We start from the raw sequence: 18,375 nt of genomic DNA on the forward strand, positions 1-18,375 counted from the left end.
TTATCAATTACAAATATAGTTTCAATTCCTTAAGGGTCCTTTCACATTGAGTCACATTTAATAAACTTTTATTAATAAGTTTAAGTCTCAATTACAATGTCCATAATAATAAAATGAATAAACACATACATAGTCATATAAACATATGCATAAGTACAACTAGTAATATGAGAGCACATCTAATGAATAACATCCACTACGAATGTCATAGGGTATAAGAAAATAGATATTGTACATCAATATACAATACAATATCATGTAGGATCTCAAGCCACATGATACGCAAAGACATCAAATGAGTAGAAGTCTTCAAGATAAGAGGAAGAATGATAATGGTACTATCATATCAAGGAGCATCCAACATCTATCAATCTAAGGGGGACACAAATGGTAAGAATACACTACCTCCCGACTATGCGGTCACCTAAACAGGCTCCCACTCACATTTTGCAAGAGAGATAATGTATGATCCACACATAGATAATCAAATCATAAAATAATCCCAGGAAAGGACTCCTGATAGCCAAAACTACCTCAAGGGTAACACAAACTACTCAAGAAGAAAGGATAATCAAAATCAAAAGGACACTCATACCAATTCTAAAATTCCATACCAATTCAACATACAAATACCAAGACTAAAAATATAAAACCACCTCAATATCAATGACAAGTGTCATAAGTACAATGACCAAAAGATAACAACTATCATTAATAAAAGTAAACTACCAATCACTAAATCCAACAATAAAAACAACACCAATAAATGACTGGTCATTCATTAATAAAATTTAACTCTCAATAATAAATAACATATAGTCAATGAGTAACAACTCACAATAAATACACCATCAAAAGCAATATCCAACAAGTACACCACTAGAGGAAAATATTAAAAAATCCCATGGAGGATACTTAGGCTACATACTATGGAGTGTCATCGCATGAGCCAACTCTAAGGTTACCCTGGTAGTCTCTTAGGACCTCGGTCCCCTAGTGACTCTATGCAGAATTAGAATGCCCTCTCATGATGACAAGGAAACTATATTATCACTTGTTACACAACTTACAATGAATTACCCTGGTAGCCACTTTGGGCCTTGACCCCCATTGGATCCACTACCATAGACATCCACCTAGATTACCTTCTTAAAAATCACAAACCACAATAGTATCCGATATCACAAGAGTAACATTGATTGAATTTGGTTCCTTAACAAGAAACCCAAAAATAATATTGGTTCCCGAAGCTCAAGTTCTCATAAATGCTCAATAGCATAAAGCTCATAAAACATAAATCTCAATTCAAATCATAAATATGATAATGACATCTAGTCAAGTAATCATAAAAGAAAATATTAATAATGCCTCTAGTACACATCCTAACTTGGCCAACTAAACAACCCACTAAGAAAAACTATCAAGAAAATAAACATCACAAGACTATAAATAGAATATTAAAAAACACATAAATTTTATCCACATTATTTAATTCCATTGATTTCTCTTTTTTAGTTTGAGTCATAAGGATGTATTTACAAATAATGTAAGAAATATATGTTAATATAAATTATTTTTGAAATAGAAGAAACCAAAAGAAGCGGGTTGACTCGTTACAAACAAGCTAGATGACTACGAATAAATAATCATCAGAACATAGCTAACCCCTAATGTCTTTTAAAACAAAAATAGAAGTTTATACTATAATTATTACAGTAACTATAGGCTTTAAACAAAATTCTTGTTAACAAGCAATTGAAGTTAATACTATAATTATAAAAGTAACTATAGGTTTTGAACAAAATACTTGTTAACAAGCTGAAGTCACTTAATAAAAATAAAGGCATGACAACCTGAAAATTGAAAAAATATGTAAAAAAATAGATAAACAACATGAAAAATTAAAAGAAGGGGGGATCCCTCAAGATTTCTTGACCTCCTTCCTCACTAGAAGGACATTCACCTAGTCTTCCTCTAGGAAGTCAAAAAGTAGCTTGGAGTCCTCCTTAGGTAGGTCCCCTTCAGCGTCCTTCATTAGGCACAGAGTGGTAGCTGCCGCACGAGTGACTTTAACCATAAACTTGCTTAACAGTTCCATTCTTTCCTCCAAAGCCTGGATTCTCTCCCACGACACATTACTAGCCTTATCTAAATCACCCAGATGTTTGTCCCTACCAACCTGAATATCCTGCACATCAAGGGTTAGTGGCCTTTTTAGAACCTACCTTAATAGATTAGGAGATCATAACGGGGAAGACATCCTATTCACCATTTTGGAGAATTGATCTTTCGCTAGGTCCACACAATTGGGCACCATCGTCATCGAGACATCTGACACCTCCTTATTCTCCTTTCCATTACTTGAGATCAACCTAGAGGAATCAAAAATCACATCTTCAAACTCTTCTGTACCTCCCACTCCAAAGTTAATAGTTTTCTCCTTCATTCCTCTTTTGTTGCAACCTAAATCCTTAGAATTTGATTCCTCCTCCTATGAGGCTCCCTCCCTTAACTTCCTCTTAGTCTAAGACTTAGCCAACCTGCCCAACCTCCTCCTTCTCCCCCTCACCTCATCATCTGTTTTTGCCTACATTTTCTCCTTAACTTTAACTTTTTTCCCCCTGGGCAAGGGATTCATTCAAAATTGTCTATAGCTCATTACCAACTTTATTTGAACCACCTAGATGTTTGTCCCTACCAACCCGAATATCCTACATATTAAGAGGGTTAATGGCCTTTTTAGAACCTACCTTAATAAGGGAGGAGATTTTAATGGGGAAGGCATGCTATTAGACATTTTGGGGAATTGATCCTTTTCTAGGTCCACACACTTAGGCACAACTATCACCGAGACATGCAACACCTCCTTATTCTCCTTTCCATTACCTGAGATTGACTTGGAGGAATAAAAAATCATGTCCTCAACCTCCTCTGTACCTCCCACTCCAAAGTTAATAGTTTTCTCCTTCAGTCTTCTTTTGTCATAGCTTGAATGCTCAAAATCTAATTCCTCCTCCTACGAGGCTCCCTCCCTTAACTTCCTCTTAGCCTGAGACTTAGCCAACCTCCCCAACCTGCTCCCCCCAGCCACTCCCCTCATCCTCTAATTTTTTCTACATTTTCTCCTTAACTTTAACTTTTTCTCCCATAGGGGAGGGATTCACTGGGAACCCACTGACCTTCAATTCTAAGGGGGGCCATTTGGGGCCTGGGATTCAGGTGAATAGGAATATCAACTTCCACAATCTCGGCGGGGACTAGGGCAAGGTAAAATTGGTACAACCTAAAAATTAGACCCTAGTGTAGAATAGTAAAATTAACCCCACTTCTCATTTTATCTTTCACATGAACAATATTATCCTCAAGATCATTCAATAGAAAGAACAAAAGTGAAAGAAAATCATGGTGTTGGAACTGATTAAGAAGAGGAAAATGGTAGTAGTAGAAAACTCCATACCTTCCTTCTAGGGTAAGACATTTCATTAGAATCAGACAAACCTCATTCCACAGGTTAGGTAGTTTTTCCCTCATGAAACCCCCTCTGTGTTGAACTAGTTCCTCTCCTTCCACAAAGAAACATTGAAGACTTGTTTCATCAGTCACCCCTATCACCATCTAGCATTTTTTTCCCTCATCGCCATGCCCATCGCCATAGAAATCACCTCCTCTAAAATGTGAAACGAGATACCATTAATTTTCACTTTGCCATCCTCCCATGAGTTAACAAATTGCATAGAACAATTCTTGTCATGATCATTGAGAGTCTCCATGAATGGGATAAAACCACCCTACCTTAGAATGTATCAGACCAAGGGCTTCCTCACACTATCATTGATCATAGCTAGTTCAATGCACATCAAGTCACCTCCTATCTCTATAATTTTTTTCTCTACTTTCTCTATTCAAATCCCAATCCCTAAAAAATACTTCATTCTTAGAAAGATAAACCCTTAAATGGAGATGATAATTGCAATTAAATGGAACTTGCCAAATTGGTGAGAAAGATCATGAGTCAGCTGCCATGATCTTTCTCCCAATCATTTCCATCATTCCCAACATACAATAAATCTATTAAAAATAAATCATTTTCTTGCATGGCATACAATGCTCTAGAAAGGGAAATGAATAAAAAATCCCCCACTTCAAACTTCCAATTTCTGGGCCATGAGTTATAATTATTTCTTGTACCCAAGCCTTTTCTCCTTACCACATAAGCATCAAGTAAATTTTATCCCCTCCAGCTCAATAGCATTAAACATAAAAACTAGCTAGGATTCATCATTATTTATTTCTTTATTCACTAACTCCCTCACTAAATTTGGCAAAGTGTTCAAGTTCCTCCAACCTCTTAGCCCTTCGAGCTTTAAGCCAATCACTACCATACCATTAGCCACATTATTTCCCTCCTGAAAAATGTGATTCAAATAAAACTTATTGAGGTTGGCTAATAGGTACTTGATATCATCAATAATACTTTTGATAGCCAATTCGTCCTTCATATTGCCTTTAACAGTCTTAATAATGACTTTAGAATCACCTTCAACTTGCACATCCTGCCATCCCATACTCAAGATAAACTTTATACCCAAGTACAAAGCAATTACTTCTGCAACATTATTTGAAACTTTTGCTAATGGACCAGCATAAGCCAATAGCATCATTCCCTTACAGTCCTTGACAATCCTTCCCTCCACTGATCCCTCCTTTCTGGTAGCACCATCGAAATTAAGTTTGACTGAGTTAGCAGGTGGGGGTTTCCATTGAGTTCTCTTTCTAGCCATAAGATTAGAGTTGTCAATCTCCATAATCCCATCCATCAATGACTAGTACTTAAAAATTCTAATCTCCAGGGTAGAAGAGGGGAACACTGGTTTTCTCCAATTGCTACATCTAATGTTATCAACTATTAATTTGAAGACCATATTAACCACAACCTTCACCTCCCTTTGCTCATTTCTAAACACCCTATTATTTCACTCCTTCAAAATTCCCCAATACACTTTGGGGGGGGGGAACAATCTTCCACAAATTGATAAGTAGGGGGTGGGTTAAGGGGCCCTACTAGTTCACCAAATGACCCATATCATCATTGGATACCCAATTCACCTCTAACTTCTGAAGAAATTTTGCCCACACCTTAGAAGAAAAGTTGCAATGAAGGAATAGGTGGTTGATGCTCTCTTCCTCCCTCTTACACATACAACATCTATTAGGTATTTGGAACCTCTTCTTCCCCAAGTTGTCAATAGTGAGAATTTTCCAATGGATAGTGGTCCACCAGAAAATGTCAATTTTTGGGATTAAATGGTTAAACCAAATGTTTCCCCATGGATCCTTCCAGAAATTGATCTAGTTACCATTCCCCACAACCCACCTTACTCCCTCCTTTAGAAGGATTCTATTTCTCACGATGTTACCCAAGATTTTAGAGCCACAGGAAGATGATTTCTCTAGGTACAGTGAGAGAAATCAAGATTACCAAAGTACTTATCTCTTATTATATTACACCAATTAGAATCTCCCTTCATCAGATTCCACCCCATCTCTGTGAGAAGCACATTGTTCTAATCACTCATCTTCCTCACTCCCAATCCTCCCCTATACTTAGGTTTATAGCCTATATCCCAACTAACCAAGTTTAATCTTATCTTCTCACTTACACTAGACCAAAGGAAGTTACATCGAATTTTTTCTAATTTATTAGACATACATTGAGTAATTTTGAATAAGGATAGGAAGTACATTGGTAATCCTTGAAGAGAGGAGATTAGAAGTTGCAATTTTCTTGCACTACTCAGAGTTTTACCTTTCCATACAATCAACTTCTTCTCCATTCTTTCCAAAATGATATTCCAAAACTTATTACTAACCTCTTTTATAGTTAAAGGAAGACCCAAATAAGTATCTGGTAACTCAACAACATTACAGGCTAGAATATTTACAATCCTTTGTCGAAGGTCTGGAGGGGTATTAAACAAAAACACTTTACTTTTGTCAAAATTGATCTTCTATCCCACATTCATAGCATATATCTCTAGCACTGACTTCAAAGCTCTTGCTTCACCCACCAAGGACTCCCCACTAAGGAAGATGTCATCCACAAATTGTTGTATCACTTCAAGAGGTAAAGTGGACATAGGTTTAATCCATTTGATTATCCCTCCCCCCACTTTCTCATGAATGCTTTCCCTAGAACTTTAGCCACCATAATAAACAAGTAGGGAGAGATAGGATCACCCTGCCTAAGACCTCTCTCCCCCCCCCCAAAGTTTCCTCAAGATGACCCATTAACCATTAGAGAATAGTTAACAGTTTCCACCATTGATTTTACCATTCTAATAACCTTTTGACTTAGGCCAATCCTTTCCATAAATTTATACATAAAGGTCCAGTTGATCCTATCATAAGCTTTAGAGATGTCTAGTTTCAAGGCCATACTAGAATTATCACTTTTCCCCATAGAGTGCAAAACTTCATGTGTCATTATTGTAGCATCTAAGATTTTTCATCCTAGGAAAAACCCATTTTTGGGTTTTCCTAGTAAACTTATGTAGCAATGGCTTCAATCTATTCACCAAAATTTTAGAGAAAATCTTGTAGGTGGTGTTACAAAGGTTAATGGGTCTAAAGTTAAAGAGAATTATTGGGTCTTTCTCCTTGGGAATTAGAGCAATAAAAGTCGTATTGAGCTGTTTGAGAAGCTTCCCAACCCTAAAGAAGTCATGGGCTACCCAAAAGAGATCTAACTTGATAGTCTCCAAAAAGTGCTAGAAGAATGCCAATGAGAAACCATTAGGACCTAGGGATTTATAAGCTTTGATGGAAAACACAACTCTATGGACTTCCTTCTTAGTTACTATCTGCAAAAGCTCTTCATTCTTTTTAGGTGAGATCACCGAGGGCATAATCTCAATCAACCAGTGCTAATCCTCCTCTTTGAAGTCCCTCTATTCTTCCTAGAAGGAATTATTGAAGTAAGCCATCGCCCAGTTCACTATCTCTTTAGGTTTGTTCAACTTCACATTATTATCGTCTTTAATGCTATCAATAGTGTTTCTCCATCTATGCATTGAAGCAGGTCTATGAAAAAATGTAGTGTTCCTATCCCCCACTTTAAGCCATAACTCCCTTAATCTCTATTTCTAGTAAATCTCCTCTCTACTCAAAGTTTCCTTCAAACCTTTTCTATAGTTCCCCTCTTCCTAGATCATTTATATGTTGGTATGCCTTCCCCCATAGCCTTCTAGAGTTCAACTAACTTCCCTTCCACCTCCACATTTATCTTAAAAATTTCCTCGAAATACCTTTTTTCCTAGGGCACCACATTTCTCCTTACATTGTCAAGTTTAATAGAGATTCTATACATCGTTGTCCCTTCTATTCTTACCCCCCACCATTCAACCACTCTAGAGATAAAATTAGGATGGCATTGCCACATAATTTCATATGTAAAAGGTCTTGAACCCCCTAAGGAATCTTCTTTCCAATTCAAATGGATTGGCATGTGATCCAAAACTATCCTGGGTAGTCTCCTAAGAGAGGAGGAAGTTAATCCTTCCCACCCTATCGAGACCAAAAGTCTATCTAGTCTGACTTGGATCAGGTCAACCTCTTTTCTATTATTTGACCATGTAAACTTCACTCCACACATCTACATATCCAAAAGACCAATATTATTTATAAAGTCAAGTAGATTCTTATACTATTAGTAAAATAAATCACTACTCCAATTTTCTTTGAAGGGTACAGGGGTGAGTTGAAATCTTGCATAAAAAAGGTATTCTTGTTTTGAGAAATAAAAGTTGACAGGTCCTCCCATAAGCTATGTCTACCATTTCTCATGTTTGGGGCCTAAACATTAATAACATTGCATTTCTTATCACCTATCCTATGCTCAATAATAAAATAGAACTTTGAGATAGAGATAAGACTACCATTACTAGCATCTGGGTTCCACAAGGTTGCCACCCCTCCTGAAGCACCTTCTACTTCACTATAACAAAATTTTTCCCCAAGCCAAAAAAAACTTACCATATTCACCAAGTTAACCATAGACATTTTAACCTCTTGGATGAGCAGGATATCAGTTTTTTGGTTTGTCAGTTGTTGTTTGAGGGAAAACGACTTATGAGGGTTGTTCAACCCCCTCATATTCCAAGAAAGAAAAATGATTTTCTACCTTTTGTTAAGGATTCCAAAGTGGCTTGCCTCCCACTTGCAACCTCCCTAGCCAACTACTTGGCTTTCTTAGTTTGTTTACCTAAATTTCCTCCATCTAGCTTCAACTCCACGATCACTTCAAGCTTCCTTGAAACCCTTGTCTATCTTCTCTATATTTGCCACTTCTCTTCTTTATCATCTAGCTAGGCTAGATCCATCATCTTATTTGGTTACTCATCCTCATTCCAATGAAGTGCACTGGTAGCCTCTCCTTGCACCTCATCATTCACCTCTCCCTTCTCCATAGCCTCATCAATACCCCCTTGAAAGACCTCCTCAATCACTAGGTTTCTCAAAGGGGTATTGAGGAGCTCCTTGATGCCTTGTAGAAAGAGGAAAGAATCAATTTCTCCTTCCTCCAAACCTTATGTCTCCCTTTCCAATGTATAGAGTAACTCTGACCCTCACACCAAGCCAAGCAACCCCTCTAGCTCCTTTGTTCTTACCCTCCCTATCTCAACTTGAGTGTTATCACTCAACACCCTCCTTGGGGGGGGGGGGGGGAGTCAGGTCTATATCGTTATCATTTTGAGGATTCTTTTCTTCAAGTTCCCTCCTTGGAGAGAGGGTCACTTCCTTGTCTCCCTCAAGAGGCCTGTCCACCACTCCTAAGCCCTTAGGAGGAGGGGCTCCCATTACAAGATCACCCTCAATTTTCTCCTCAACCATTCTATCTGATCTTTTATAGTTGATAAAAAAATTCCCAAAAGATGAGCATTTCTAGCAAAACACACCTGTGTTCTCATAAAAATGGGTTGAACCTTCTTACCCCATTTTGAACTCAAAATGATAGACTTTGCTAATGAAGTACCCACTGCAACATTAATACTGAACCTCACAAAGACAAGTTGAGATCTCTGCAAAGTAACCAAATCTATGGCCACAAAGTTCCAAAAGAAATCTCCAATAGATTTCAAGATGCTTTCATCCCAAAACTCAAGAGGAAGGCCTGGTAACCTAACCCATATCAGAGCCAACTTATTCAATTCTTTCACTAGATCCAACACTAGATGCCATTTAGCCACCACCAAGCTATACTTTCCATATGACCAGGAGCCTACCATCATCATTGTCATATCCTCTACTACCTTAAATTTCAAATAGAATAGGCCTCCCAACATAGTCAAGAGCATAACACTTCCCTTTAATTCCATCTCTGATTCACCCACTTCCAGACCATCTCAATCGATGGGAAGAAGGAAACAAATCTACCAATGATGCAGAGTTGCATAGTGGTAGACACATTATCGACCAAGCTATACGAAACAACAATTTCTACTCTCTCATTACTAGTAATCACTTTGGGAGCTTCCACCGGGATGAGAGCCTTCTTCTCACCAAGGACCACTTCCTTCCAAACCAAAGCCTTGTTATGGCTTATTTGAATCTCTTGGTCCACCAAATAATCCCTAGAAAGGCTCATTTGAATCTCCTAGCCCAGTGGCAAAACTATTGACTCCACCGCCATCCCCCCAATAGGACAAATGGCATCAACATTCCCCTGGGAAACCCCAATCGTAGTTAAAATGAGAAGTAGGTCCAAGCAGGTATCCAAGGCCAGGTCCAACCCCTCTCGAGCATCCACACTCATCCAAAATTCAAAATATAATTTTTTATGCCAATATACTTATTTAAAATAATGAGTATCCAAATATCTAATCTTTTTTTGCATATTAAATATCATGCAATATTATCATGTTATTTAATTTAAATAATCTTAAATGATAAATGATTTAATTAATAACATAAATGAATATTATTAGATTACATACTAATATCAATTTCATTTCTAAAATATTAATGTGACTTCTATTTAAGTCCAATATTAATATTTACTTTTCCTTTAATTCATAATGCAACTAGAGATAAAATTATGAATTTAATTCAATTATTTATATAGTTGTTAACTAAATGATTACAAAGTGAAATCCACCACAACTTCTGTTAAAATATAATAAAATTATAAATATGTATTTATTAACTTCCCTCTTGCATTAATAAATACAAAATCATATGTAACTAAAAGTTTGACTAGACTTAAAGAATCGCTAATATTACTAACATTCACTTTAACTAAATGAATAATATTAATTTAATTTGTGAAATTAATTAATAATAATAATTTTTTATTATTTTTCTAAGTAAATAAATCTGAAAGTTAAATTATATTTTTATTAAATAAAAATAAACATGCAATTAGTATTTTTGCATGCCTTTGAACTCTCAAATCATGCAAGCATACTATACTTAGTTTACTATTTTTAGCATATTTGTTTTCACATGCATGTAACCATACTATACTTAGCTTTCTATTTTTACCATATTTGTTTTCACATGCGTGTAACCATACTATACTTAGTTTCTTTTTTAGTATATTTGTTCTCACGTGCATGCAACCTTACTATATTTATTTTCACTTTCACGAAACCATACTCTACTTAATTTCTATTTTTAGTATATTTATTTTCACATGCATCCATAAGTCTAGATACAACATGCTTTACTCTTAATTTTCTATAGTTTTTCTATAATTTTCTTCAGTTAAGTTTTCTTGATTAATAAGTTTTTCTTTTTTTCCAAGATCTACTATATAATTCTTTATCCAAAAATCAATATAGTAAATTAAAAAGCATAATACAAGCACCCATGAAGACATGAAGTAGATAGATCTTTCAATAAATTTCTATAATGGGCTTTCAAACCCTATCTCAAAACCACTGGTAAAATCTAAGTCAATTTGTGAATGCATGCAAATCCAAACCCTTTGAAACATTCAACAATTCCTTTAATCTAATTCTCAAGTTTTTCTCCCAAAACCTATGTGTAATTGCAAAATGAGCTATAGATATCTGATAAAGAGTTCTCCCCTAAATTGGGGCTTTGATTGTACAATAATGAGATGGAACTCACTAATCTATTTATTACTTTTATTTAATTACGAAATATATTAATTTAAATAATTACCTTTCTCTCTTTAAATAATTTTTGAAGTGTAATTTTTGAAGCATAACTCCTAAATAATTATCATTAAATTAAATAAATATAATTATGCCACAATTAGAACTATAACTTTATCTTTAAATTTCATTCTTTTATATTTTATTTTCCTCTAGTTTATTAATTAGTACAAACACTAATTGAAGCATAGTTTATTATTTAGATTAATAATAATAATCAAAGCTCATTCTTTAAATGCAACTCTAATTTAGTTATTATTAAATAAATAATTACAATAAAGAAATATTAAATCTTTAATATTTTAAGTCTCTTCTTATCTAACTTATTAAATTAGACTTTCAAATTAAATCTTTTAAACTGAAATACATATTTAATTAATTAATAATGAATTAAATATCATCATTCTACTTTCTCTTTAATCAATTTTCTAAATTTAGACTTCTAAATTAAAGATCATATTTAATTAGTTTTTTAATCAGTCAAATATTCTTAAGCTTTAATACTTTATTTTTAATCATATAATATTTAATAATTCTGAATATTATATGGTTAACTAAATATTATAATTAAATCATTTACCAAATAAATCACATTGTGAAATCCCCATAAAAGCAACATTACCAAAATAGACCAAAGCTCAAAATCAAACAACACAAACAAAGATAAACTCACGCAATTTAAAAAGGGTGGAAAATCAGTTACAAGTCCTCCTTGCAAGACAAGTATGTATTTAGGCTATGGCTGAGATTGGACCTTAACATTATCTCCCCATTCTTACCATTGAGTTATTGTAATAGGGCACGCTCATCTTGGCAATTTAGGGAAGTCAATCCATGGTACCTACATGCTACATAAAAGACAAGCATGTACAAGTATATAAATATAGCTAAACGAAACTAGCAATGGTAGGGAGTGATACATCATGTACATCTTGACTAGCAGGTGACTACGACTCCCTCGCTTAACCACATCAAACATGAAAAATGAAAAGATAAAATAGACACATTCACTAGGCACATGCAGGTATGGGGTAAGTACCATAATAATTATAAGTCAAACATCAAATACTTAGATAAAATAACACATCGTTAAAGCATCATCTCACATTGCTATGGAAAAAATCACATTTATTAACTATGAATGAATAAAAGCATCATTAATGCACTAGTAACCATAATCATTAAACAAAACATGAAACATAGTCAACTAAGCAATCATTGTTGTTATATCTCTAGTCCAAGTTATGAAATAATATCATAATTATAAATCCAATACCCTAGAAACTAACACTTCCATGAAATAGGCATAAAAGAGTTTGATAAATATAATGGAAAAACAAACTATGGGTGGGCATTACAATAACCATGGCTTAAAATAAATTTAATACTATAGAGTATCATCACAAATTCAACCACATGGGTAGTTTGATACCCCAAGTTAATTGCACTTGTTGGATATAATTGATTGTAATAAAAGGAAAAGAGAGATCATTGGATAGAAGTTGCAATGAGGAACAAGTTAAAAATAAAGCTACAAAATATATGTAAAAGAGTTAAATTAGTTGTTATGTTATCATTGATGTGAAGCTAATAGTACTAATTCATGTAATTTGTAATCATATGAAGGATTTGACGTTGAATAAATAAGTGGGAGATAAAGATTGAAGGTGAGATGAAGAAGTGATGTTAAGTATGAGAACTTAATTGGGCAATCGATGAATTAGTGTATGATTATATATAATATTGGTTTGATTAGTTTACATGGTTTCATGAAGTGATGAGATGATGTAAAAACACTTTATTTTTGTTAATAAACGAAGAGATAAAGTTGGATGGTGAAAAGGGAAGGTGGATCGAGATAGAGATATTGGTCAGTAAATGAAGAGGATGAAATATGTAGTGTTAACTGAGGAAGCCTCTAGTGTTCACTAAGGGGAATATTAATTTAGTGACAAAGGTGCTTGATGAAGGAAGAAGACACTTGGGTAAAAGAGAATAGTTTGTAAAAGATCATAAAAAGGATGACATTAAGTGAATATCTAGACTATTGTAGAATATTTTAAGACAGGTACAAAGTTTATTAGAAAGATCAATTGCTAGAATAATTTAGGAAGATTTGACAATTAAAAGTTGAGATGTGTTTAGAGAATAAATAATAATTCATGTTCTAAGGTGGATATAGAGATAGAAAAGATACAAAAATTGTCTTACCTAGTGCCAGATTTATTGTACCTAACATCATGTGGAGGAGATTAATTCATGGAAAATTTCTTATGAGTCCTCATTGCAAGACAAGTATTTAGGCTATGGCTAAGATTGGACGTAAACATTATCTTCCCATTCTTACCATTGAGTTATTGTGATACGGCACACTCATCTTGACAATTTAGGGAAGTCAATGCCTGGTACCTACATTTTGTATAAAAGACAAGCATGTACATGTATATAAATATATCTAAACTAAATAGTCAGTAGCAAGGAGAAGTACATCGTGTAGATCCCGACTAGTAGGTGACTATGATTCCCTCCATTAACCACATCAAACATGACAAAGAAAAGGATAAAATAGAAACATGCAAGTATCAAGTAAGTAACATAATAATTATAAGTCAAACATCAAATGCTTAGATAAAATAATGCATCATTATGAATATGAAGTAATCATCATTAAAGAATCACCTCACATTGCTATGAAAGAAATCACATTTATTAACTATGATTGAATTAAAGCATCATTAATGCACCAGTAACTATAATCATTAAACAACACATGAAATATAGTCAACTAAGTAATCATCATTGTTATATCTCTAGTCCAAGTTATGAAATAATATCATAATTATAAATCCAATATCCTAAAAACTAACACATCCATGAAATAGGCATAAAAGAGTTTGATAAATATAATGGAAAAGCAAACTATGGGTGGGCATTACAATAACCCTAGTTTAAAATAAATTTAATACTATAGAATATCATAAAAAATTCAACCATATGGGTAGTTTTCTACCCCAAGTTAATTGTACTTGTTGGACACAATCGATTCTAATAAAAGGAAAAGAGAGATCATTGGATACAAGTCGTGATGAGGAACAAGTTAAACATAAAGCTACAAAATATATGTAAAAGAGTTAAATCAGTTGTTATGTTATCATTGATGTGAAGCTAATAGTACTAATTCATGTAATTTGCAATCATATGAAGGATTTTACATTGAATAAATAAGTGGGAGATAAAGATTGAAGATGAGATGAAGAAGTGATGTTAAGTATGAGAACTTAATTGGGCAATCGATGAATTAATGTATGATAATATATAATATTGGTTTAACTATTTTACATGATTTCATGAAGTGTTGAGATGATGTAAAAGAAAAATTATTTTTGTTAATAAAAGAAGAAATAAAGTTGGATGGTGAAAAGGGAAGGTGCATCGAGATAAAGATATTGGTTAGTAAATGAAGAGGGTGAAAGATGTAGTGTTAACTGAAGAAGTCTCTAGTGTTAACTAAAGAATATTAATTTAGTCATGAAGGTGCTTGATGAAGGAAGAACACAATTGGGTAAAAGAAAATAGTTTGTAAAAGATCATGAAAAGGACGAAATTCAGTGAATATCTAGACTATTGTAGAATATTTTAAGATAGGGACGAAGTTTATTAGAAAGATCAACTACTAGAATAATTTAGGAAGATTTGATGATGAAAATTTGAGATGTGTTTTGAGAATAAATAATAGTTCAAGTTCTAAGGTGGATATATAGCTAGAAAGGAAACAAAAATTGTCTTACCTAGTGCTAGATTTATTGTACCTAAGATCATGTGGAGGAGATTAATGCATGGAACCTTAAGGAATGACATAAGAAGGTGATTGTTGTTAGTAAAATTGATACTCAACTTGATGCAATGGTGGCAAAGGAGATCTTATTGAAAAGATTAGATGTGTGAAGCTAAAGTTGAGTGAAGAGTTGATTTGATGGCCAACAGTGAGAAAAGATTAGAGTACAATAGAAATCTAAACAAGAAAAGTGAGTTGCACATTTATTAGATCATTTGAATATTACTCTCTAACTATTTTATTATAAAATATCTTAACTAAATGGACTTAATATTATTTATTTGTTAATCTTTATTATAAGAAAAGATTTCATTTAATGGTTGTAAGTCCTTTAGATAGGTCACTCATGGAAGGGTGATAAAGTCTAGATGATCTGTGGTAAAAATCACCTTAATAGGCTCACAACTAATGTAATGGGCACCCTAGAAATTCCCAAGAACTAAACCAATTGCTGAAAGAGATTGTAATGTCTTTTCATAGATTTAAACCATGTAACATGAACAAAAAAGAATTCATGCAAACTAAAAATTGAACTACTACTAAAATAATATTAATTCTCAAACTAATAAAATTAAATACATAGCAACTCACTAATTACTCTAGCATCATCAAATAGATAACAAATTGTTCAACTCACTAACTACCCCCAATCTGTGTATAGCTAGAAATGTGTCAAAGCTGCCTATTAATGAGTTGATAGCACTGAATTCCAAAGGCCAAACCCCGAAGGAATGATGTCTAGAATGTCACAAGAGAGGATGGGCATCCTTTAATGCCAAGAATAGAACTATACATCCAAGTTGCTATCAAATGCAATTCACCATCATCTGATGCTAAATAATGAAGCTCCCACCTCTATTTATACTTTCCCTACACCCTTCTAGAATGAAATAAAATATTAATTAATTGCATTTACTAGAAGCTTTCCCCTTTGAATAAATAATACACTCTCTAGAAAATCCTTCCTTCCAATACAATAATTAATTGTACTTCTAGAAAATTAAATTACTAGAGGTGTCCCCCTCAATAATTAATGCACTCTTTAGAAGATTCTCCATTGTAATACAATAATCAATTAAATTAATTAAATATAAAGTCACCTTTTAATTTTAATTTATTTAATAAAATTTTAAGAAATTAATTTAATCAATTTCCCCTTATTTCTCCACTTAGTCTTTGGAGAATGTGAAGTCTAATAACTCCATTTAGTTGCTAAAAGATGGGGACATTACAGTTTGCCCTCCTTGAAATTACTTATCCTCAAGCAATCTCAGTCCTATTTGTTGAAGCACCTAGTCACTCTCCCAAGTAGCATCTTCCTCTAGTAGGTATCTCTATTTGACTAAATATTCTTTAATCAACATATTTCATAGAGTCCTTTCCAAAGTATCCAGAATAGCCTTAGGAATCAATATGAGGTTTTCCTCCTCGTCTAATGGTGGCAATTTTGTGGAAGGCATGATTATTTGATGGATGGCTTTCTTAAGCCTCAATACATTAAACACATTATGCACCTGACTACCCTCTAGAAGCTCAATCCTATAAGCAACCTTGCCCGCCTTATGAATCACTCTATAGGGGCCAAAAAAACTAGGCTTCAACTTCTCTGCTCCACTCTTCTTGAGTGATGACTTTCTGTATGATTGTAGCCTTAGGTAAACTATATCTGCAACCTCAAAGCTACACTCTATCTAGTGTTGGTCAGCATACAATTTCTACTAATTTTGGCTTGTTTTATATTCTTCTTAAGAACCCTCAAAATATCCTAACTATCCTACAAGAAGTGTTTTTCTTTGGGCACTCTACTAACCCCCAAAACTAGATCCATGAAACTAGGTGCTTCATAACCATACAATGCCATGAATGGAGTCATCTTGATGGACATATGATATGTGGTGTTATAAAAATACTCTCCCATATGTAGCCATTTGACCCAAGCACTTTGTTGTGCAGTCACATAGTTCCTCAGATATCCTTCCACCCATTTATTCACAATTTCTATCAGTCCATCTATTTGTGGATGATAACTAGTGCTAGGTGTAAGATCTGTACCACAAAACCTAACTTGAAAACTCTCTAACATGCTTCTGAACATAATCCTTGAGCCCTTTCCATGTGAACTACTCATGGATCTACTTTTAGGTCTAAAAAGACCCTTGGATGTTTAGCTAAAGGTGCATCACAAAATGCCTTTAGTATTACCTCCCTAAAGTGTGATGAAGGAATCAAATATATCCTACCGTGGTACTTACTCAATCTATCCATCACCGTGTAATGATCATCTTGTATGGTTCCTACAATTACTTTTGATTCCTAAGTGTCCCTTACATACTCTGTTGTAATCATATTTCTCCAATCTCCTGTAATCTCAACTGGACCATAAGTATGAGGTCTCCTAGATAAAGCTTCTGCTACCACATTCTTCATACCTTTTACAAACTCAATGTCAAATTTATAGGCCTTTAATTTCATAATCCACTTCTATTCTCTATCATTCAAATCACATTGGCTCATGAAGTATTTGATGTTGTTGTGATTAGTTTTGATAACAAACTTTCTCCCAAATAGGTAGGGCCAAAACTTAGCCAACACATGCATAATAGCTAACATCTCCCAATCATAGATGGAATAACTCCTCTCCACTCCATGAAGCTTCCTACTCTCAAAAATAATGGGATGCTTCTCCTACATCGAGACTACCCCAATCCCATCTCTTGACGCATCACAATGAAACTTGAATGGTTTCATAAAATTTGGTAGAGCTAGTACTAGACATGATGACATCACCTTCTTGAAATGATCAAAGCTTCTCTGAGCTACCCCTATCCATGTCAAGGCCTCTTTCCTAGTAAGGTCTGTCAAGGGTGCAATGATCTGTGAGAATCCCTTAACTTAAGCTATGTAAGATTCATAGGAGTAGGCCAATCAACAATAGCCCTAATCTTTTCAGGATCTTCTCAAACTCCATCTGTGCTGATGATATGCCCAAGATATAGTAGCTCAGTCATCCCAAACTCACACTTAGATTCCTTGGCATATAGTGACTCTTTCTCCAAAGTGGACAACACCATCTCAAGACATTGTAAATTCTCCCCCAAGTATTACTAAAGACTAAAATGTCCTAAAAAAAATCAAGAAAAATATCTTAAGTTACTCCTTGAATACCTAATTCATGCAACTGTAGAATGTAGTAGGGGCATTCATTAGCCCAAATGTTATAGCCAAAAAGTTATCTTCTCCATGCCCTCATCCTGATCTAATGATACATTGATCATAGATCAATCTTTGTAATAAAAAAAGGCAGCATGTAACTCATCAATCAGCTCATGTATTCATGGAATGGGATATCTATTCTTATTGTTC

This window comes from Cupressus sempervirens, chromosome 8 (genome assembly GCF_028749045.1).
Source record: "Cupressus sempervirens isolate cs-2001-9-10 chromosome 8, ASM2874904v1, whole genome shotgun sequence".
NCBI classification, from domain to species: Eukaryota; Viridiplantae; Streptophyta; class Pinopsida; order Cupressales; family Cupressaceae; genus Cupressus; species Cupressus sempervirens.